This window comes from Camelus ferus, chromosome 17 (genome assembly GCF_009834535.1).
Source record: "Camelus ferus isolate YT-003-E chromosome 17, BCGSAC_Cfer_1.0, whole genome shotgun sequence".
In the NCBI taxonomy this organism is placed as follows: Eukaryota; Metazoa; Chordata; class Mammalia; order Artiodactyla; family Camelidae; genus Camelus; species Camelus ferus.
This window is the reverse complement of record NC_045712.1, coordinates 27,120,150-27,143,061: the sequence shown is the minus strand read 5'-3', so window position 1 is coordinate 27,143,061 and position 22,912 is coordinate 27,120,150. Positions and strand designations below refer to the sequence as shown.

Sequence of the window (22,912 nt, the reverse complement as noted above, 5' to 3'; positions counted from 1 at the left end):
ATCCGCATCCCTACCAAAAAAAGCCAAAAACCAAAAAAACTTCCCAACAAATAAAAGTCCAGAACTAGATGGCTTTACTGCTGAATTCTACCAAACATTTAAAGAATTAATACCAATTCTTTTCCAAACTCTTCCAAAAAGCTGAAAAGAAGACAACACTTCCAAATTCATTTTACGAGACCAGCATTACCCTGATACCAAAGCCAGACAAGGACACTACAAGAAAAGAAAACTACAGGCCAACGTCCCTGATGAAAACAGATGTGAAAATCCTCGACAAAATCTTAGTAAATTGAATTCAACAGTACATTAAAGAGATCACACACTATGGTCAAGCTGGATTTACTCCTGGGATACAAGGATGGTTCAACGCATGTAAATCAGTAAATGTGACATGCCATATTAACAGAAAGAAGGATAAAAATCATATGAGCATCTCAACAAATGCAGAAAAAGTATCTGACAAAGTTCAACATTCTTTCATGATAAAAACTCTCAACAAATTGGTATTGAGGGGCAGGGTATAGCTCAGTGGTAGAGTGAATACCTAGCATGCATGAGGTCCTGGGTTCAATGCCCAGTACCTCCATAATAAATAGATAAATAAACCTAATTACCTCCCCCTGCAAAAAACAAAAACAAAAAACAAATTGGGCATAGAAGGAAGTACCTCAACATAGTAAAGACCATATATGACAAGCCCACAGCCAACATCACAATCAATGGTGAAAAGCTCAAAGCTTTTCCCCTAAGAACAGGAAGACAAGGGTGCCCACTCTTGCCACTTCTATGCAACATAGGACTGGAAATCCTAGCCAGAGAAATTAGGCAAGAAAAAAAATTAATATTCAAATTGGAAAGGAAGAAATAAAATTATCTCTGCTTGCAGATGACATAATCTGATGTCCTAAACTCCAGCAAAGAACTGCTCAAACTAATAAAGAAATTCAGGAAAGTTGTAGGATATAAAATCAATATACAAAAGTCAGTTGCATTTCTATATACTAACAACAAACTATCAGAAAAAAAAATTAAGGAAACAAACCTATTTACAATAGCATCAAAAAGAATAAAATACTTAGGTATAAATTTAACCAAGGAAGTGAAAGACCTGTACACTGAAAACTGTAAGACACTAATGAAAGAAATTGAGAAAGACATAAATTTTAAAATATCTTAAGTTCATGGATTGGAAGAATAAATGTTAAAATATCCATACTACTCAAAGCAATCTACAGATTCAATGCAACCCCTATCAAAATTCCACTGGCATTTTTCACAGAAACAGAAAAAATAATTATAAAATTTGTATGGAACCACAAAAGACCCCCAACAGCCAAAGCAATTTTAGAAAGAACAACAAAGCTAGAGGCATCATACTTCCCAATTTTAAGTTACATTAAGAAAGCTACAGGAATCAAAACAGTATGGTTCTGGCATAAAAACAGACACACAGACCAATGCAACACAAAAGCAAGCCCAGATATAAACCTACACATGTAGGGTTAACTAATCTTTGACAAGGCATCAAAAATACACAATGGCCAGAAAGAGAAAGAAAAATACCATATGGTATCACTGATATGTGGAATCTAAAAAAAAAGAAAAAAAGAGGACACTAATGAACTCATCTACAAAACAGAAAGAGACTTGCAGACATAGTAAACAATCTTCTGGTTACTGGGGGAAAGTGTGTGGGAAGGGATAGATTTGGGAGTTTGAGATTTGCAAATATTAGCCACTACACATATAAACAGATAAAAACAAATTTCTGTATAGCACAGGGAACTATATTCAATATCTTGTAATAATCTTTAATGAAAAAAGAATATGAAAACAAATATATATATGTATATGTATGTCTGGGACACTGTGCTGTACACTGGAAACTGACACATTGTAACTGACTGTATTTCAATTTAAAAATACACATATATATACACACAATGAAGAACAGTTTCTTCAATAAATGGTGTTGGGAAAATAGGCTATCCACCTGCCAAAGAATAAAACTGGATCCCTATCTTGCACAATTCATAAAAGTTACCTTACAATGGATTGAAGACTTAAATGTAAAATCTAAAACCATAAAAATACTAGAAGAAAACAGAGAAAAAGCTCCTGCCGTCAATCTTGGCAATGATATTTGTACATGACACCAAAAGAACAGGGAAAAAAGCAAACAAATGAACTTATATATAAAACAGAAACAGACTCACAGACATAGAAAACAAATTATGGTTACCAAAGGGAAAGAGGGTGGGAAGGGATAAATTGGGAGTTCGAGATTTGCAGATACTGACTGGTATATATAAAATAAACAAACAAATTTACACTGTATAGCACAGGGAACTATAGTTGATATCTTGTAGTAGCTCATGGTGAAAAAGAACATGAAAATGAATATACGTATATTCATGTATGACTGAAGCAATGTGCTGTACACCAGAAATTGACACAACATTGTAAACTGACTATACTTCAAGGAAAAAAAAAAGCAAACAAAAAGGAAAACAAAACTACGTTGCATTAAAAGGTCCTGCAAAGCAAAGGAAATAATCAATAAAATGAAAAGACAATCTACAGAATGGGAGAAAAAACTTGCAAACCATATATTTGATAAGGGATTAATATCCAAACATAAATCTCTCAATAGCAAAACAAAACAAAAACCATATAAATAACTTGATTTAAAAAATGTGCAAGGACCAGAATAGAAATTTTTCAAAAAAAGACATACAAATGACCAACAGGTACATGAAAAGATGCTCAACACCACTAATCATCAGGAAAACGCAAATCAAAACCATAATGAGATATCACCCCACACTTGTTAGGATGGCTTTCACTAAAAAAAAAAAAAAAAAAAAAAAAATGACAGCAGGTAACATACACTGGCAAGGATGTGGAGAAAAGGGAATCCTTATACACTGTTGGTGGGAATGTAAATTGGTATAGCCATTATGGAAAACAGTATGGAGGTTCCTCAAAAAAATTAAAAGTCAAACTACCATATGATTCCTCAATTCCACTTCTGGGTATACATTCAAAGAAAATGAAATCTTGAAGAGATATTTGCACGCCTATGTTCACCGCAGAATTATTCACAATAGCCAAGCTATGGAAACAACCTAACTGTCCATCAATAGATAAATGGCTAAAGAAGATGTGGGGTGTATGTGTGTGTGTACAATAGAATATTATTTAGTCATGAGAAAGAAGGAAATCCAGCCATTTGCAACAACTCAGAAGACCCTAGAGGCCATGATGGTAAGTGAAATTAGACAGAAATAGAAAGACAAATATATGATCTCCCTTATATGTGGAATCTTAAGAATAAAAAGTGTCCAACTCATAGAAACAGAGAATAGAATGGTGGTTACCAGGGCCTGGGGGAGATGGAGAGAGGCTGGTCAAAGGGTAGAAGCCTTCATTTATTAGATGAATAAGCTCTGGGGATCTAACGTACAGCACAGTGACTGTAGTTAATAATACTGTTGTACTTGAAATTTGCTGAGAGAGTAGATTGTAAGTATTCTCACTACCAAAAAAAGGAAAAGAAAAGTCAGCTGATGGATGTGTTAATTAACCTGACAGTGGTAATCATTTCACAAAATATACATGTGTCAAATCATCATGTACACTTTAAATATGTACAATTTTATTTGTTACTTGTACTTCAAGAAAGCTGAAAAATTAAATAAAATAATTTTAATAAAATAAGAATAGATAGATGCTTGGTAAATATTTACCTACAGATTTACATTAAAAAATATATAGTAAGATACAGACTTCAACTACATATTTATGCTGGGAAACAAGCAGCTGGAAAGCAAGCCTCATCTAAATTTCCATGAGCTTAAAATATTATATTCACACTTACTTCCTTAAAATGCATGTGCTTGCTTAGTTTTAATGTTTTACGCAGTACATGACCTATAGCACATATTACGCTAAAGAAAATTTGTAAGGAGAAATCCTGAGATTGACCATAAGGGCATGAAGGAGGGCAGATATTTCCTTAGGGTAAAACAATGGTCCTGGAAAGCCAGAACTTCGTTCTGGCATGAAAGCATGCTGTTTAACCTGAGGGAAGTATTTGCTATCTCGAGATGTCCCAGAGGCAATAACAGGACAGACTTAGAAAATTTTCATACCCCTAGGAGGGTGATTGTTTCTGGAAGGGATAGGCCTGAAATTAATCAGTTAACCAGCAAGCAGAATTTAGTGCTTATTGCATGAAATATCTAAAGCCCCACCTCTTTGATCGAGTATTTTTCTGAGCTGTATACTCCTAATAAATATGATGTTGACCAGGCTTTTGGCACTCTAGATCCACGAGATCTTGAGTCCCCTGGTCCCATCTTTGCTCTTTACTTTGTCTCTTTGTTTCTTAAGTCTTGTGTTGCCCGTCCTCAGACACGGTCGCAAGCTGCCCTGGATGCAGCATATTTACATGCTTCTCAACCTCAAAGCTAAAATCAAGCCAAATGGAAACATACTAGAATTCCCACCAAAGTTAGAGGCCACAAAAAGCTATGCTCTTCACCACCACTATTTACTAGTTGTGGAGGTATTACCATCACAATTAGGCAACAGAAAGAACATAGGCAACACAGATATACAATTGGGTGAAAAAAAGGTTAAATTATCATTATTTGCAGATGATATTACATACCAAAAAAATCCAAGAGAATCGGGTGGGAGGTATAGCTCAGTGGTAGACTGCATGTCTAGCATGCACAAGCTCCTGGGTTCAATCACCAGTACCTCCATTAAATAAATAAATGAACCTAATTACCTCCCCTCCAACAAAATTTAAGTAAATAAATGAGCAAGTAAATAAATAAATAGAAATAAATTTTTTTTTAAATCCAAGAGAATCAACTGGAAACCTCTTCCAGTTGATAAAAGAATCAGGTAAGGTAACAGAAATTAATATATAGAAATCAATGCCCTCACATATATCATCAAGTAGGTAAAAGATGTAACACTTCAGCGCTAAAAACAAACAAAAAAGACCTGAGAACAAACTTGACAAGAAATGTCAAGAAATCTCTCAAAAATAAGAGAAGACGCAAAGAGAAAGGAATGCAATTTCCTTAGTGGAGAAGACTCATCACCAAAATGTCACTCTTCCAACATGAACCTAAAAATGCCCCAGTGAAAATAAACAGGACTTTTAAAACTAGACAAACTTACTTTAAAGTTCATATAGAAAAACAAAAATAGTCAGGAAAAGTTCTGAAAAATCAGGTAACAAATGAAAATTAACTTTACCAAATATCAAAACATGCTATAAAGCTAGGGTAATGAAAGAAATATGGTACCAACCATTAAAACATGGATTAATGTACACAACAGAAAGTCTAGAAATAAACGCAAATACATATGTGATAAAGTATATCATATATAGTAAATGATAAGAGCTATTTAAACAAGTGGAAAAAGATGAATTGTTCAATAAAAAGTGTTACAACAAATAGGTGGCCAATTGGAAAAAATTAAGTCGGATTCACACCTCACACCAAAACAAATTCCAAATGTATAAAAGACTAAAAGGTAAAAAATGAAACACAAAAAGTACTTTAAGAAACCACAGGATAATTCTTCATACTCTTCTACTAGGGACGATCTTTCTAGGTATCCAGGAATCTTAAAAGGCAAACAAATATGACCCAATTAAAAACCAAATTTTTTTCATGACAAAACCATCCTAAGTAAAAAGATAAATAGCAGTCTACAAAAATGTAACTGTAATTCATATCACTAACAAAATGCAAAGTTCTTTTATATAAAACAATTTTTACAAAATCAATTAAAAAACACCAAAGCCCAACAGAAAAACAGTCAAAGAATACAAACAGGTTTTTCACAGAAAGGAAAACAGAAATGGTCCTTCAACCTTAAAAAACTACCCCTGATATAACATGAGCATTCATTCTATTATTCTTTTAACTTTCTGTCAGCTGAACTAAGAAGTTTGGGGGGAAAAAATCTACAGAGAAACGATTTTTTCACCTATCAAACTGGCAAAGATTAAGGTACCGTAGTGTTGGTGAGGGTGTGGACAAACAGGCACTGCCCCACACAGCTGCAGAACGTATGTGGACAAAACCTCTACAGACATTTATCTGGCAAGAGCTATCAAACCCACAAAAGCACATTCTCACCAACCCAGCACTCCTGCCTCAGGTAAGTGACCGCAAAGAGGCACCTGGCCACACATGGACTGGTGCATACAGAATGTTACTCAGTGGTGTCTGCATTAGCAAAATCTAAAACCATCTTATATGTCCATCAACAGAGCTCTGGCTAAATAAACTAAGGTACATCCTGACAATGGAATATTATCCAGTTGTAAAATACAATGAGAAAGCTCTTATGTACTAATAATGAGCTATCACAAACAAACAGAAGAAAGCAAGGGATAAAGTGTGCTACTTTCATGTAAAAGAAAAGAGCTCTCTGTGTATTTGTATTATGCACAGAACAGCCCTGAACTGACACTCGAGAACTTGTAACACTGGCTGCCTCTGGGGAAAGGATCTGGTGGCCAAGGGCTAGATGGAAGGGAAATGTTCCTGTGCATACCCTGTTGCACCTTTTAAATTTCGTGCTACGTGAATGCAGTACTGCACAGAAAAGCTAAAATTATAAAGTAATTAATGTTTCCCTGTAGAAGCAGGGAAGCCTTCCACTCTGAGCTTCTGTATTTCCACCCTGCCCTGTGTATTTTCTGACTTTCTCAGCCTCCCCTGATCGACTGTGGTCCCTCTTGGGAGAAGGTCACAGCTGAATCACCTGTGTTCCCTAGAACACCCAGAACCTCATTTGGTGTCTAGAGGAAAGTCACTGCAGGTCTATTCACTAAACTAGTCCATTGGTGCAAACAATTCATCTCTGGGGGAAAGAAGATTTTTCTGAAAGTTACTCTGCAAAGTGGATCAATGATCGGCACGTGAAATTCTGCTTCTCTAAGCATCAAAATTAGCCAAAGAAGCTGGAAGAATTTTTAGCAGACTTAGCTAAGGATATTGAAAAAGGAAAGGAGTTTCAGTTAATGAATGAAAGCTGATTTTGGAGAATATGAAGCCTGAAAAGAAACATATTCAAGAGGATGATAACTGCCACATTTAGAATAATTGTTGGGATGCCACAGCAATATCTGGATTGAAGGAAGACCAGATTACATTAATTGGTTGTGATGGTTGTCGCAAGTAACCACGCAGAGGATATCAACCCTCTTCACAACTGAGCATCAACAAATACGTTAAAGATTTTCTTCCACAATGCCGGCTACCTAATTTTTTATTCCCTCTTGACTTGGCCAGCAATGACCAACAAAGGGACTGAACTGACCACTGATAAGAACATGAGCAGAGAATTTGTTTTAGAGCTAGAAACAACCCAGGAGCTCAATGGGGCAGCCCTGCCATTTCACAAGCTAAGACCTTTGGCCCAGGGGGAGAGAGGCCTGAGCCTGTCCTACCTGGTAGCAGTATGGCCAGGACCAGCCTCTGCTCTCAGCCATACGTGGGCACAGCCAGGCGACACAGAATGGAGGCCCCTTGCCTATTTTCTTGATGGAAATGTGGTCTGCTGGAAGGCACCACAGTTCTTGAGAGCTTACCCCAAAGTGGATGTGTGATGAGTCTCCATTTTATTGCTATCTCAGGAGCTTTTAATATAAGTGTTTCATGGAAGATGGTTCCATTCCAAACACAAAATGTGCAAAAGAGCTGTTTGTGAGAGGAAGAGTACCAAAGAGAGCCAAGAGATGAGGTTCACCTGGGGCCCTTCTCCTTGGAACACTTTTTGCAACAAATGTTACTGGGAAAACTGGATAGCCACATGCAAAAAAGTTAAGGTGGACCCTTACTTACACCATATACAAAAATTAATTCAGAATTGATTAAAGACCTAAACAAAAAGCTAAAACTATAAAACTCTTAAAAGAAAACATAGGGTACAAGCATCATGATACTGGATTTTGCAAGTATTTCTTGTATATGACATAAAGTACAGGTAACAAAATTTTAAAAAATAGACAAATTAGATTTCATAAAAATTAACCATTTTGTGCATCAAAATATGAACAAAATGAAGACATATGAGAAAATATTTGAAAAACATATTAATAGGGAATTAATATCCAGAATATAAAAAACTCCTACAACTTGGCAACAACAACAAAAAACAAACAACCTTATTCAAAAATGGTCAAAGGACTTGAATAGTCATCTCTCCCAAGAGGATACACAAGTGGCTAATAAAGACATGAAAAGATGCTCAGCATCACTAATCATTAGGGAAATGCAAATCAAAACTACAATGAGTCAGTGGCAACCACTGCAAATACCTCAGAAATATTACTAGAATAGCGCTTGCTCTGCATCCAGGACAGTGCTAATGTCAGAGCATTTGGCATTTAAAACCAATGAACTACATCAAACCTGACTCCTGTTCATCTGCAAACATATCGGTAGGCAGGATTCAGCAATCTGAAGGGGAGCAGGGAACCAGTAATTTGAGACTGTGTACAATCAACACTAGGTTGTGTCGTTCAGAAGATAAACTCGTAACTTCTTCCTTCAGGTGAATTTAAGCAGATCCTTAAGCACATATTGCTGCTACCTTAAATCAATTTATTAGAAATCTTTTCCACAATCTCTTTCATCCATTTTATAAGCTGTACAAACAAAAATTTAAGGCAGTATTTACCATTTAAATTATAAGAAGAATTTTTATAGATTTTTAAGACCAACTTGAGTATATGAACTTTAGGAATATTGATAAAATGGTCAACTCTAGAGTTATGATATTTAATTGTTAAATTGTTTATACTATAAAATTTAAAATACACATGTAAAATGAGATTTTAAAATGCTGCTTTTTTCTAGGCTCGTATTCTTCTAGAGTACACTTCTGACATCTGCCTTACTCATTGAAGGTATCTTTCTGAATACATATATGATGCTGTCAGTGGATACGTTATCTCAGGTCATAAGTACTCACTTGTATACTATTAAGAAAACTATTCTTTAAAATACTTAGGAATAAATCTGACCAAGGAAGTGAAAGACTTATATGTGGAGAACTACAAAACAATGACTAAGGAAATTAAAGATGACTTAAACAAATGGAAAGATAGCCCATGTTCTTGGATGGGAAGAATTAATATTGTTAAAATGGCCATACTACCCAAAGAAATCTACAGCTTTAATGCAATCCTTATCAAATTACCCAGGACATTTTTCACAGAACTAGAACAAAAAATCCTAAAATTTATATGGACTCACAAAAGACCCAGTATTACCAAAGCATTACTGAAGAAAAAGAATGAAGCTGGAAGAATAACCCTCCCAGACTTCAGACAATACTACAGAGCTACAGTAATCAAAACAGCATGGTGAATGTAAATCAATGAAGTTAGAATACTCCCTCACACCACACACAAAAATAAACTCAAAATGGCTTAAAGACTTAAACATAAGACAAGACAATATAAATCTCCTAGAAGAAAACACAGGCAAAACATTATCTGACATACACCTCAGCAATGTTCTCTTAGGGCAGTCTACCAAGCAATACAAAGAAAAGCAAAAATAAACAAATGGGACCTGATTAAACTTATAAGCTTTTGTACAGCAAAGGCAACCATAAGCAAAACAAAAAAACCCCTACAGAATGGGAGAAAATATTTGCAAAAGATGAGACAGACAAGGGCTCAATCTACAGTATATATAAACAGCTCATACAACTTAATAAGAAAAAACAAATAAGCCAATCCAAAAATGGGCAGAAGACCTAAACAAGCAATTCTCCAAGGAAGACATATGAATGGCCAATAGGCACATGAAAAAATGCTCAATATTGCTAATTATCCAAGAAATGCAAATCAAAACTACACTGAGGTATCACCTCACACCAGGCAGAATGGCCATCATTCAAAACTCCACAAACGATAAATGCTGGAGAGGCTGTGAAGAAAAGGGAATCCCTCCTACACTGTTGGTGGGAATGTAGTTTGGTGCAGCCATTATGGAAAACAGTATGGAGAGTCCTCAAAAAACTAAAAATAGATTTACCATATGATCCAGCAATCCCACTCCTGGGCATATATCCAGAGGGAACCTTAATTCAAAAAGACACATGCACCCCAATGTTCATAGCAGCACTACTTACAATAGCCAAGACATGGAAACCACCTCAATGTCCACCAACAGATGACTAGATAAAGAAAGAAGTTGTGGTATATTTATACAATGGAATACTACTTAGGCATAATAAATAATAAAATAATGCCATTTGCAGCAACATGGATGGACCTGGAGAATGTCATTCTAAGTGAAGTAAGTCAGACAAAGGAAAATAACACATGATATCACTCACGTGTGGAGCCTAAAAAAAAAAAAAAGAAAAGACAAACAAACTTATTTACAAAACAAACAGACTCACAGATATAGAAAACGAACTTACCAGGAGGGGGAAGGGGGTGGGAAGGGATAAACTGGGAGGTCGAGATTTTCAGATACTAATATATACAAAATAGATAAACAACAAGTTTATACTGTATAGCACAGGGAACCATATTCAATATCTTGTAGTAACCTATGGTGAAGAAGAATATGAGAATGAATGCATGTTCCTATATGACTGAAATATTGTGCTATACACCAGAAATTGATACAACATTGTAAACTATCCTTCAGTAAGAATATATTTTAAAAAAGAAAGTTATTAAAATTTGTTCTTAGTGAATAGTTGAGATCTATACAATGTAATCACTTACTGTGTTGCTTTTTAAGTGATCTTGAAGACGTCTGTTTACAACCCCCCCCAAAATACAATGAGATATCACCTCATATCCATTAGTATTGCTACTGTCAAAACAACAGAAAATAGCAAGTGTTGACAAGGATGTGAAGAAAGTGGAACCCTTGTGCATTGCTGGTAAGGGGGTAAAATGGTATAGCCTCTGTGGAAAATAGTATGGTGGTTCTCAAAAAATGAATCTAACAGAATTACCATACAACCTAGCAATTTCACTTCTATATAAACCCAAAAGAACTGAAATCAAGGACTTGAACAAATATTTGTACACCTATGTTCATAGCAGCATTGTGTACAATAGCCAAAAGGTGGTAACAGTCTGAATGTCCATCAACAGATGAATGGATAAACAAAATGTGGTATACACATACTCCGGAAAATTATTCAGCCTTAAAAAGGAAGGAAATTCTGATACATGCTACAACATGGGTGAACCATGAGGACATTATGTTAAATGAAATAAGCCATTCACAGAAGGACTAATACTGTATGATTCCACTTCTATGATATACTTAGAGATAGAAAGTAGAATGGTTGTTGCCAGGGATTGGGAGAGGAGAGAATGAGGAGTGACTGTTTAATGGGGATAGTTTCAGTTTTGAGAGGTAAAAAGAGATACGGAGAGAATGGTGGTGATGTTGCAAAAAATTATGAACGTATTTACTTTCACTGAACTGTATACTTAAAAATGGTTAAGATGATAAATTTTGTCATGTGTATTTACCACAATAAAAAGAATGGAACAACAACAAAAAAGAATGAGTACACAGGAGGGGGCAGGGGAAAGTAAGGCTCAGAGTAATTTAAGTGTACAAAAAATGAAAGGAACTAGGATGGGAACAAAGATTTGGCTACAAGAATATAACCACAGTAATGCTTAGAATAGGGATGAAATGTGTTTCTTATTTTAAGGTAAAATTTAAGAGAAAGAGTAAAATATCTAGCCATTAAAAACAATGTTACAAGCCAAAAGTAAGGTTAATGCAGAAAACATAAGCCAGAGGGCTCTGAATACAAATGAGACTCTGAGCTTCCCTAGGGGCCAAGGCAAAGAGGGAACCATTATTGACACAGTTTACACTACAGTTTAAACAAAACTGAGCCAACAGTTCAGAAGAAGCACGACCATTCCAAGCACTGGATCTGAAGGAAATTTCTAACTGGCTTCACAGATTTTCTTGAGGACTTCATATATAGATCTTAATGCAAGCTGATGGAGACATGCAAAGTGAGCTTAGTAAAAAACAACTGGAATAAGGCCAGAAGGATGCTGCTTCCTAATGATCCACTTTCATTCAAAGATAAAACACTGCCTGAACAGGAGCACTGAGGCATGCTCCAGCACAATCCCATGGATGCTGTTTACTACACTTTAGCTCAGGATAGCTTTTGGGAGGTGAAGCACTCAAGATTAACCTCCCTGACAAGAATATGAGATGCAACACTCTCCACTGCCTGCTAAAGGCAGGCAGGTCTTGATGTTTCTAACAGTCACTGTCACTGGGGTGACAAGTGAAAATGAACCCAACCAGGGCTCAGGCCCAAAAGAAGGAAACTAATCACCCCATGGAGATGAGGTGGCATAAATATGGCCTGGTAGAGGGAAGGAGTGTTGGGTAGGCCAGCGTAGGGCAGATCAGGAGAGTTGGGAGGTACTGAAGATTGCTGAAGAGGAGAAAGACCACGACTGAAGACCTTCTGAGTGACAGTGTAGTCTTCTGAAAGGTGCAACCCAAGCTCACAGCCAAATGCAGCAAGCTGGTTTGGACAAGGCTGCTTAAGGAGAAAGTCAATGGAAAACATAAAAATAAATGAGATTTTATGTTTAAAAAAAATGGAATAGTTGTACACATGAAAAGATGTTCACACAATAACAGAAAATGGCTACAACTGTATGATCCCATTATACAGTGAGAGAAGAGAGAACAGGAGAATGAGCAAGAAAGAACCCGGAGAAGAAGCCTGCAAGTGTTTACCACTGGGATTACAGACAATCTAAACTTCGTGTGTGCGCGTGCACGTGCATGTTAACTTTTATTCAACATGGATGAATTGAATTTTTTTTAAATGTCTAAACCCTCAAGAAACTTGGAAGCCGCAAGAAAAATAGAAATAGCACTATAATTGATAGTACAATCTTAATTATGACATCATCTAAAAATAAGGAGAAAATTGACTAAAAACAAAAAGCCAGTTACATACAGATTTTCCCCGATTTACAATGGGGTTACATCCTGATAAACCCATCCTAGGTTGTAAATATCATAAGTTGAAAATGCATTTAATACACCCAACCAGCTGAACATCATAGGTTAACCTAGCCTACCTAGATATGTTCAGAGCACTTACAGCTGGGCAAAATCATCTAACACAAACTCTATTTTATAACAAAATATTGACTATCTCATGTAATTTATTGAATACTGTACTGAAAGTGAAAAACAAAATGGTTGTCTGGGTACAGAATGGCTGTCAGTCAATCAGTTGTTTACTCTCATGACTGTGTTTACTCTCTTGGCTGGGAGCTGCGGCTCGATGCCGCTGTCCAGCATCTCGAGAAAAAGTATGTACCGCTTATCACTAGCCCAGAAAAAAAGACCAAAAATTCAAAATTTGGAGTATGGTTTCTATGAAAATGCATGATCACTTTGGCACCACTGTGCAGTCGAAAAAATGTTAAGTCACATAATCGTTTAGTCGGGGACAATGATACTTATAAGACTGACTAACACTGATGAGATTCAGGGTGAAACCTGTAAGCACTGACATCCTGCTCTGGTTTTGGAGCCATGTCTCTCAAAGTACGATTCCCTAGGCCTGAGGGTAGCAGTACCTGGCAACTTGTTTGAAATTCAAATTCCAGGAACTACCTCTGACCTACAGCTTCTGGCGGTTGGATTAAAACAATCCCTCCATGTATTCTGATCCACACTGAGGTTTGAGAACCACTGTTGCGAAGTAATGATGTTTCATCTAGATAAAAACAGTTTATACAGTTAAGAAAATATATTTCTTGCTCAAAACCCATTTTGTTATTTTAACCTAAACTCCTTGGAACAAACACTAATCTATTCAATTGTGAAATGATAAGCTGGAAGATGATAAAGATATTTTTTAAATTACGTAGAATTCTAGAACTGCTCATTTTAAAAGAATGCACTAACTACTGCAGTGGAATGAGCTGAAGAATCCAGTTTGTAAAAAGTGATGAGGAATCAGTGTATTTGGAATTTCAGTGTTTAAATGATTTGAAAATACTCTAAGCTTAGGGAATAGCACAACTACAACTATTACAACTGCCATAACTGCGTAAACTGAATAGTCTCTCTGGTTTCAGACTGAAGTGACATGTTTAAAACAGAAGAGATTCAACAAAATTTTAACTTCTAAAGGGCCAAATTAATCACTGTAGCTTGAAACTTAAGATTGATACTATATTTGAGACATAAAGACTAGTGAAATACCAGATCTCTTTCACACTGACTGCAATTTTTAAAATAACTTATAATTGGTTATTAATATGAAATACCCTTTCTCTGATGATGTGAAATCACACTGAACTTCACTAGACTTCCAACTCAGGAAGAAACAGCACAACACCTCACATACTTCCTGCATTCAGAAATTGCTAAACAGCAAATGAACAAGTGGTTTGTTAATGTTTTTGATATGAACCCCCAACAACAAAAATTCAAGTATATATCCCCAATATATGTATACTTATACATAAATTATATATATATGTCCTACTGTGATAATATTTATACATAAATTACATATGTACTACTGTGACATAGTATATATTATAAAATACATAATAAAAATTAAATAAGGCTTTGGGGGTAAGGTATAGCTCAGTAGTCAAGTGTGTGCCTAGCATGCAGAGGTCCTGGGTTCAATCCTCAGTACCTTCATTTAAAGTAAACAAATAAACCTAGTTATCCCCCAATAAACAAATAAATTAAATTAAATAAGGCTGAAATAAAAACAAAGATTGGTTTTAACTTTTTTTCCTGAGACCCACATCCACCCTTGATGCTTACACACCCTTCTTTGGAGTTTACTACAAAGCTGCATGGCCCAGCAACCTGCATGCATTCTCAGGCAGCACCCCTGACCACTCAAGTGGAAGCTGTCAAATATGGTGGCCCAATTAGTGTCTCCTTCCTGCTGAGTTCAACCATCTCTGACTCAAGTCTGTGATACTGGGTTCCTCCCTTCACCCCTAACAACCGCTTCCTTTTTTTCTTTTTTTGGGAGGGGGGGATAGAAAAGAGCAGCTCTATTGCTTTGTCAGGCAAAGGGAGTCACAGCAGGCTCATGTCTTAAAGACTGTGAGCCCCTCCTAACACCCTCTTCTGCTACTTCTCACTTGGTAAGCAGTGGAGAAGACTGTGGAGCCAAAACGTACAATAACAGTATAATAGCATGGACTGTGTTGTCAGACAAACCTGGGTTTGCACCTGGCCTCTGCCTTTAACTCAACAGGTGGCCCAGAGCCAGTCAGGTAACATCTCTAAAACTAATCAGTACAGGGAGTGATAAGAGTGTCTTCTCCCCTGGTTATTAGGATGATTAAGTGAGATAAGCTGTTATTAGAGCACCTAGCACAGAACATAGACAACACAACTACTCAATAAATATTCTACCCAGAATCCCTACTTCAGGTGGCAAAACAGGGCACCTGGACTTTGTTTCAGTGGCCAACTCAGGAATAGAGCAAGTTCCAGTGGAAGTAGCCAGCTGGTGGAGGCTGGCAGACCTGGGCTGAAGGCCTGATTGCCAATGACAAGCTGGGTGACCCTGGCAACCCAGCTTCTCTATGAGGGGGAATCTTCTCATCTGTTCAATGGGAGTGATGACCCAAAGTATACATGAAGTACCTGTCAGAGCCAGTCACACTAACACTGGTGGCCAGCAAATGGCCACTGACAGTAAGGGTAAGCAAATAGCACATAAACCAAAGTGTCGTTACAGGACTCTTGGGACACCTTCATGTCATACTAAGAGAATAAGCACCCCTAAAGTCTACCACCAAATGTTAATAAATGCATGTGCACCCCCACAGGTATGGTTCACTTCCCAATTGGACAGTTTACTTGTTCATATATGACCTCAAGCAGGTCACAATCTTTACACCTCCATCTTCTAGCCATAAACTAGGAGTAGATTTTTTATACCCACCTCCAGAGAGTAAACTAGATAATGGGCGCGGAGGGGTCCTAAAGCAGTGATTATAAAGCACATAGAACTCCCTCACACCACACACAAAAATAAACTCAAAATGGCTTAAAGACTTAAACATAAGACAAGACAATATAAACTTCTTAGAAAAAAACATAGGCAAAACATTATCCGACATAAATCTCAGCAATGTTCTCCTAGAGCAGTCTACCCAAGCAATAGAAAGAAAAGCAAAAATAAACAAATGGGACCTAATTAAACTTGTAAACTTCTGCACAGCAAAGGAAACCATAAGCAAAACAAAAAGACAACCTAAGAATGGGAGAAAATATTTGCAAAAGATGAGACAGACAAGGGCTTCAATCTACAGTACAACTCATACAACTTAATAAGAAAAAAACAAACAACCCAATCCAAAAATGGGCAGAAGACCTAAACAAGCAATTCTCCAAGGAAGACATATGAATGGCCAATAGGCACATGAAAAAATGCTCAATATTGCTAATTATCCAAGAAATGCAAAACAAAACTACACTGAGGTATCACCTCACACCAGGCAGAATGGCCATCATTCAAAACTCCACAAACAATAAATGCTAGAGAGGCTGTGGAGAAAAGGGAACCCTCCTACGTTGTTGGTGGGAATGTAGTTTGGTGCAGCCATTATGGAAAACAGTATGGAGAGTCCTCAAAAAACTAAAAATAGATTTACCATATGATCCAGCAATCCCACTCCTGGGCATATATCCAGAGGGAACCTTAATTCAAAAAGACACATGCACCCCAATGTTCATAGCAGCACTACTTACAATAGCCAAGACATGGAAACCACCTCAATGTCCATCAACAGACAACTGGATAAAGAAGTTGTGGTATATTTATACAATGGAATACTACTCAGCCATAAAAAAAGAATAAAATAATGTCATTTGCAGCAACATGGATGGACCTGGAGAATGTCATTCTAAGTGAAGTAAGCCAGACAGAAAAAGAAAAATACCACATATCACTCATATGTGGAATCTAAAAAAAAAAAAAGACAAACAAACTTATTTACAAAACAAACAGACTTACAGACATAGAAAACAAACTAATGGTTACGGGGCAGGGGATAAATTGGGAGTTCGAGATTTGCAGATACTAATATATATAAAATAGATAAACAACACGTTAATACAGTATAGTACAGGGAACCATATTCAATATCTTGTAGCAATCTATGATGAAAAAGAATGTAAGAACGAATGTATATGTTCCTGTATGACTGAAGTATTGTGCTGTACACCAAAAACTGACAGCATTGTAAACTGATTATACTTCAATAAACATATACATAAATAAAAAATAATAAATAAAGCACATGGAGACCCCTGGAGAGGTGCTGTTTTTGCCACAACAGCAAAAGAAAACAGAGAGCTCTCAAACACCAGACTAGTTCATAATAAATGAAATGTAATTCTTTCAACTTCAACAAATGACCTAAAGAATTAATATGGAGATAAATGTATACATATTTTGTGGTTTTTCTTGTCCCCAGAGGAATGCTGCCAATGTGTAAAACACCTAAAACCTAAACTTTACCAGCATACATTAAAAAGATACAGGTCGTCAATTAGGCATCACTGAAGAACACCTGAAATACGCTCAGCGCTAACTAGATACCCTTGACCCTGACTCCCTTATAAAAGCTTCAGTGTTTGGCACAATACCCTGAGATGGCAGCAAACCAATACAGTCACTGTATACCAAACTCCACAAACGTTTGGTCAGAAACATACTCAAAGCTAACATCATTAAAGAAACCTTTTCTATGTCCTCTTCACAAGAATTATTACAATGTCCCCGGAAGGAGTTTAGTCACCCAGCTCTTTCACCACAGATGGGTTAGTAAGAGGCACGAAATCAGGGAACTACTGCCAGGTGGGGACTCGCTACTCCCCTCGGCCAAAAGCATTTCCACCCTGTGCAACTACCTGCGGTTCAAACAAGTCTGGATCCAGGGCTCACTGCAACTAATGCTATCGTGACGTTATGACCCTGCAGGATATACTGGGGTAATAAACCTACCCAAAGTCAACAGAGGCAACATTAGTGAGTATTGTTTAGGTTTGAGCACAACAGAAAGCTAGAAATCAAGCAAAACCAGCAAAGAAGCTACGTGTTGCCTCTCAATCCCATCTTGCAGACGAAGCAAGAGCAGACAGCGTGCTCTCCCCCGCACTCTGGAAAACCCAGACAGCCCAAAAGCAGGTTCTGGAACCGGCAGCTTCCCGGGGGACGGTGGGGCCAGGGGCCCCAACGGCGCGACCCCCTCTCGGAGCAGTGGTCCCCGGAGTCAAGGGGAGGGGTTCCGTAGCGCGGCTCGCCCCGGCGGGGGCACTGCTGTGGTGGGGGTGGGGACGCGGCAACCCGACCCCCTCTCCGGGCTGCGATCTCCCCGCGGGGCCCTCACGGCTGCTGGACAGCACCCACGCCCGCACGCACGTGCCCTCGGCGGCCTCCACCCCGGAACTCCCCGGGCCGCGCGGCGAGAGGCCCGAGCCTAGGCCCGCGAGCAGACGCAGTGGGACGCGCGCGGTGGTACCTGTGGCGGCAGCAGCTCCCGGGTGGCGGCGGCGAGGACGGGGGCGGGGCGCGGCGTGCGCGCTCCCGGCCCGCGCGGTCCGGTGAGTGCCGCCCGCCCTCTAGCTCCCGACCGCCCGGCGCCCGCTCAGCTCTCCGCCCCTTCACCTCTCACCTCCTACCTTTCCCCTCCCGCCCCCGCCGCCCTCCGCATGTGCTCCCAGCGGCGCGCGCATGCGTGGTTAGCCCCTGCCCGCAGCTCCCAGCCCTCCCCCTGGCGGACTCCGGCCACAGAACTCAGAGGGAGAGGTCCGGGGCGGGGCCAGGGGAGGCGGGGCGTGAAGCCGGCACCGATCCCCGAGCCCCGAGCCCCGAGCCCCGAGCCCCGAGCCCCGAGCCCAGCACCAGAGCTTTGAACGACACATTTGGGGAATTAGCAAGAACACGCACAGGGTCCCCAGGTTCCCTGTTTTATAACAGCAAAAAACTAAAAGCAGCTGAGATACACAACAAACGCAGATGGGTCGATTAAATTACATCCATAAAACGAGCTTCCCAAGGTCTTTTAAAAGGATAAGTTTTAGGAGTACTTACTACTGTGGAAAGACGTTCTTGAAAGAAGGCTCAAAATGAGCTGTAGGGTATGAGCTCATTTTTGTTAAAAACAATCCAAGGAGAAGGGTCTGGGGTAACGCTGATGTGTGGTCAGTGGTCATCCCTGGGTGGAGGGTAATGGGTGTTGGGGTTTTTCCATTTACTCAGGGGCATATAAGCATTTTCTATGTGGAACACGTATTAGTTGTAATAACAATAGCTACGTCCACTGAGCGTGTGTTCTGTGCCAGGTGCTTGAAAACAAGTCCCCCTAAAACCAAGTTCCTCTGCTGAGTTTATATGATTAACCTCTCTAGTCAAAATATTAGTCCCTTTCTTGTCCAGCACTTGTTACCCTCAAAATTGAGGAGTATCAAAGAAAAAGGACTAAAACAAGGGGACTTTGTGTCCCCCCCCCCCCAGTAAATCCTTTCCACGTCCCTTATTTCTTGTTTGTAAGAAAAAGGCTTTAGCTTCTTAGACCTTCCCTGAATTCCAAAGGGCAGATTCAAACAGTTACTAATCAGGGAAGGGAAGGAATGCAGAAACAAAGGAAAGACTCCTAGTTCCTCCTCAAGGGATACAGAATAAGGCCCTCACCCAGGTGGAGGCCAGTAACTTCAGGCTGAGCACAAGATTCCTGGAACACTGCCTGTTACCTCCCCACCAACCAATCAGAAAGTCACGCACCCTGCAGCCCTCACCCCAAAAGTTGCCTTTAAAAACCCTTCCCTGAAAACCATCAGGAGTTTGAGTCTTTCATATATGAGCCACCCATTCTCCTAGTGTGCCCCTACAGCAAATCTTTCTAGGCTCAAAACTCATTTCCTTTGGCTTGGTCTCACTCAGAGTCAGGCACACAGGTTCGGGTTTGACAACATGCTGAGCTGAGCACTTTGCACAGTCGTCTCATCCGACCTTCCCGTAAACCCCGAAGTAGATCTTGTTACCTACCGTATCCTTTGAGGAGGCGGCTTCCTCTGAGATGAGGGTGCAGGTCCCAGCCTGTGGAGCACCAGCCCATTCCAGGATGCTACCCCCTGGAGATTACCTGTGGGCCTGTGCGCAGGGACCTTGATCACACCGCCCCAAGTCTGTGTGTACCCAGATCTGGAGTGTCAGGGGTCAGCCTCGTCCCACCCTCCTGCCGTGAGCACACCCCTCTCAGCTTACTCGCATCCACCCTGGATCTACCTGGATAAGGCAGATAGTTCCTGTTCCTACCCTGGAAGGCAGCAGCGCTGGGGTTGCACAAAGAGCAGATGTAAGCTCAATGCCAGGCTGAAATCAGAGGCACCCTTCAGGCACCTCCAGGCACCTTGTCCCTCCCTAGCAGGCCTTCTGCACTGTCATGCCCTGTCCCCTCGACCCTGTTCTAACCTTTCCAAAATCTTGTCTTCCTCTCTGCCCACCACACCATTATCAATGATAAAATTAATCACTGGAATTTGACACAACATTGTAAAATGAGTATAATTCAATAAAAAAAAAGTTTAAAAAAAATAAAGATCTCAATAAAGGTAAAAAAAAAAAAGATAAAATTAATCATGCGGACAATGGCTTTGGCCCAACGTTGACCTTTAAGATTTTTCCCTGTATTCAGAGTTACATTTTGGCTTTAGATGAGAACGTTTATTCTATAAAGAATTTTGTTGTTGTTGTTATTTTTAAATTAGAGAGTGAAGGAGAGATCAGTGTGGTGAGTCTTACCTATACTCTTTATCCATCTCCCAACACTCCCTCCACCTCTGATCCCTTGAGATGCCATCATGTAGCCCCTCAGAAACCTTGGGCAAAAAGGACCTCACTTCTGGCTCCAGTTCTTCCTTCTCTCTCCACTGCCTCCTTCCTTTGGGCAAATAGAAAGTCTATCCAATTTTTTTAGTTTTCTGAGTGAACCTATAGTCACCCTGCGTGACTAAGTACCAATCCCTTCCTTTTACCGTCACGTTCCTACAAAGAATGTGGTTCCAAACTTGGCTCATAGCAGAATCACCTGAGGGACTATTTAAAGTTAAATTGGAGTCTTCCTGAGCCCTACCCTAGGCCCACTGGACCAGTCTTCTCTCCAGAGAGGGCTGGGAGCTTGTCTTTTCACAGCCCCTACCATAAGGACGTAGACAGTGTCTTTGGGGGCACTGCTGTCACCCTCCTTACTCCCCATCCCTTCCCTACCAAACCTGTGTTTACAGGGGACTGACCCTTAGTAAGATCTGGACACTTCTGCCCCAAATAAGAGCCTTCAAAACTGACAAGCACTTAGCTAAGTGCCTCTGTGCCTTGCAGCACTGTCGAGAGTCCTCCGCTACACTAGGTGAGCCACTGGAGGCTCTGTTGCCCCCCCGTGAGTGGAATGAAGTGGCCATGGTCTTATGGCTTCTCCAACAATCTATAATGAAAACATAGAGAAAAGCTGAAAGAACATAACAGTTAACAAGTATATACTCTAGATTCTACATCTATCACTGTTTTGCTTAGTATTACATGTTTTTCTTAAAAAAAACTCTATCCCTTTCTCCACCTATCAATCCATCTTATCTGTTATGCATTTCCAGGTAAACCAGATACCTGATTTTAGTTTCTAAATATACTTCAGGTGGAACAGCCTGTTGACTGAAAAAATACACACAAACTGAAAGTTGAGAATTCTGGGGTTTTCGGGGACATTACTGAGGATGATAGCCCAGCCTTTCAGATAGATCTGAGGAACTGTTCCAAAGAGGTAAGGGAGAAGCCAGGATATATTGGAGTTTTTACTGGAAAAAAACAAAAACAAAACTGTGTAGTCAAACATCAAGAGACTACTGCTAATCATAAAAACAGACATCTCAAGTATGGGAAATACAAGAGTCTGGAATCACTGAACTCATTCCTTTGATATGCATCTTAACCATCTAGGGCCAGTACCCTGTTTTTATCCATCTTGGATTTCCCTCAAGGTGCACCATTGATGGGGCAGGGGGAGTGGCTGCAGTGGCTGATGGCTTGATGGTGGGCAACATTCATTGTTTATTGAAATGATAGGCAGTTTTTTGTTTTTTTTTTTTTTGTCCACAAGCTCCATTTTGCCCTAACTAGCCAAAGCTCAGCCTTACTTCAGATTGCTCCCCTAGGTAAATTCAAAATTGAAATAAACTAAATGGAGCTTAAAGATCACCCAGAAGTGATAACAATTCCTAGAACTTGAGAATCCAGCCTGGCCCAAACATCTTGGCAATGTTCAAAAATAGGGGCTGGGTCTATTTCACGAATGAAGAAAACTTATTTGAGACAGGGGAGGAGATTTGCCCAAGGTCACTCTGATAACTGACCAGGCAGGTGGCCACGGGACTCTGGGTTCCAGCCCACTGCCCTGCCGCCGCAGCCTCATGGACACAGAGAAGGGTGTTTCACAGTGATAGAGCTCTGTCTTTGCAATCACTTGCACAAATGATCAAGCTCACCATGAATTAAGCATTAGTGATAACAGCTGGCAATGTGATAAAGCAGAAAGGGCTGCTTCAGGGCCAGATTCCTTGGATTTAAATTCTGCTTCTGACACGCAGCTGCTCTGTGGCCAGGAAAATTTACCTCAGGGAACCCTGACTTAGGAGTCACGTTCCAGGAAAATGGACCTCTGTGGTTTTCAAAAAATTAAATTGGTATGAACACATGTAAAATGCTTAGATTCCAATAAACTGTAGTCATTCTAATAATCATGATACAGTCACTGAAAATATTTAAAATCTCCAAGTTG

The 22,912-nt window shown here is 39.4% G+C and overlaps 1 protein-coding gene across 3 annotated transcripts in view; it reads right to left on the bottom strand.

The window, feature by feature from the left end:
* Positions 1–18,776, bottom strand: part of SCAP (SREBF chaperone) — a 61,264-nt gene extending 42,488 nt beyond the window's left edge. The window contains exon 1 of one of the 3 annotated variants that reach the window (XM_032458629.1): positions 18,605–18,776. The gene's annotated coding sequence lies outside the window, so the exon portion shown is untranslated. Of the gene's footprint in view, positions 1–18,504; positions 18,584–18,604 lie in introns of those variants that run through there. The other 2 variants (XM_032458627.1, XM_032458628.1) reach the window with 2 other exon arrangements.
* Between the last annotated feature and the right edge of the window lie 4,136 nt (positions 18,777–22,912).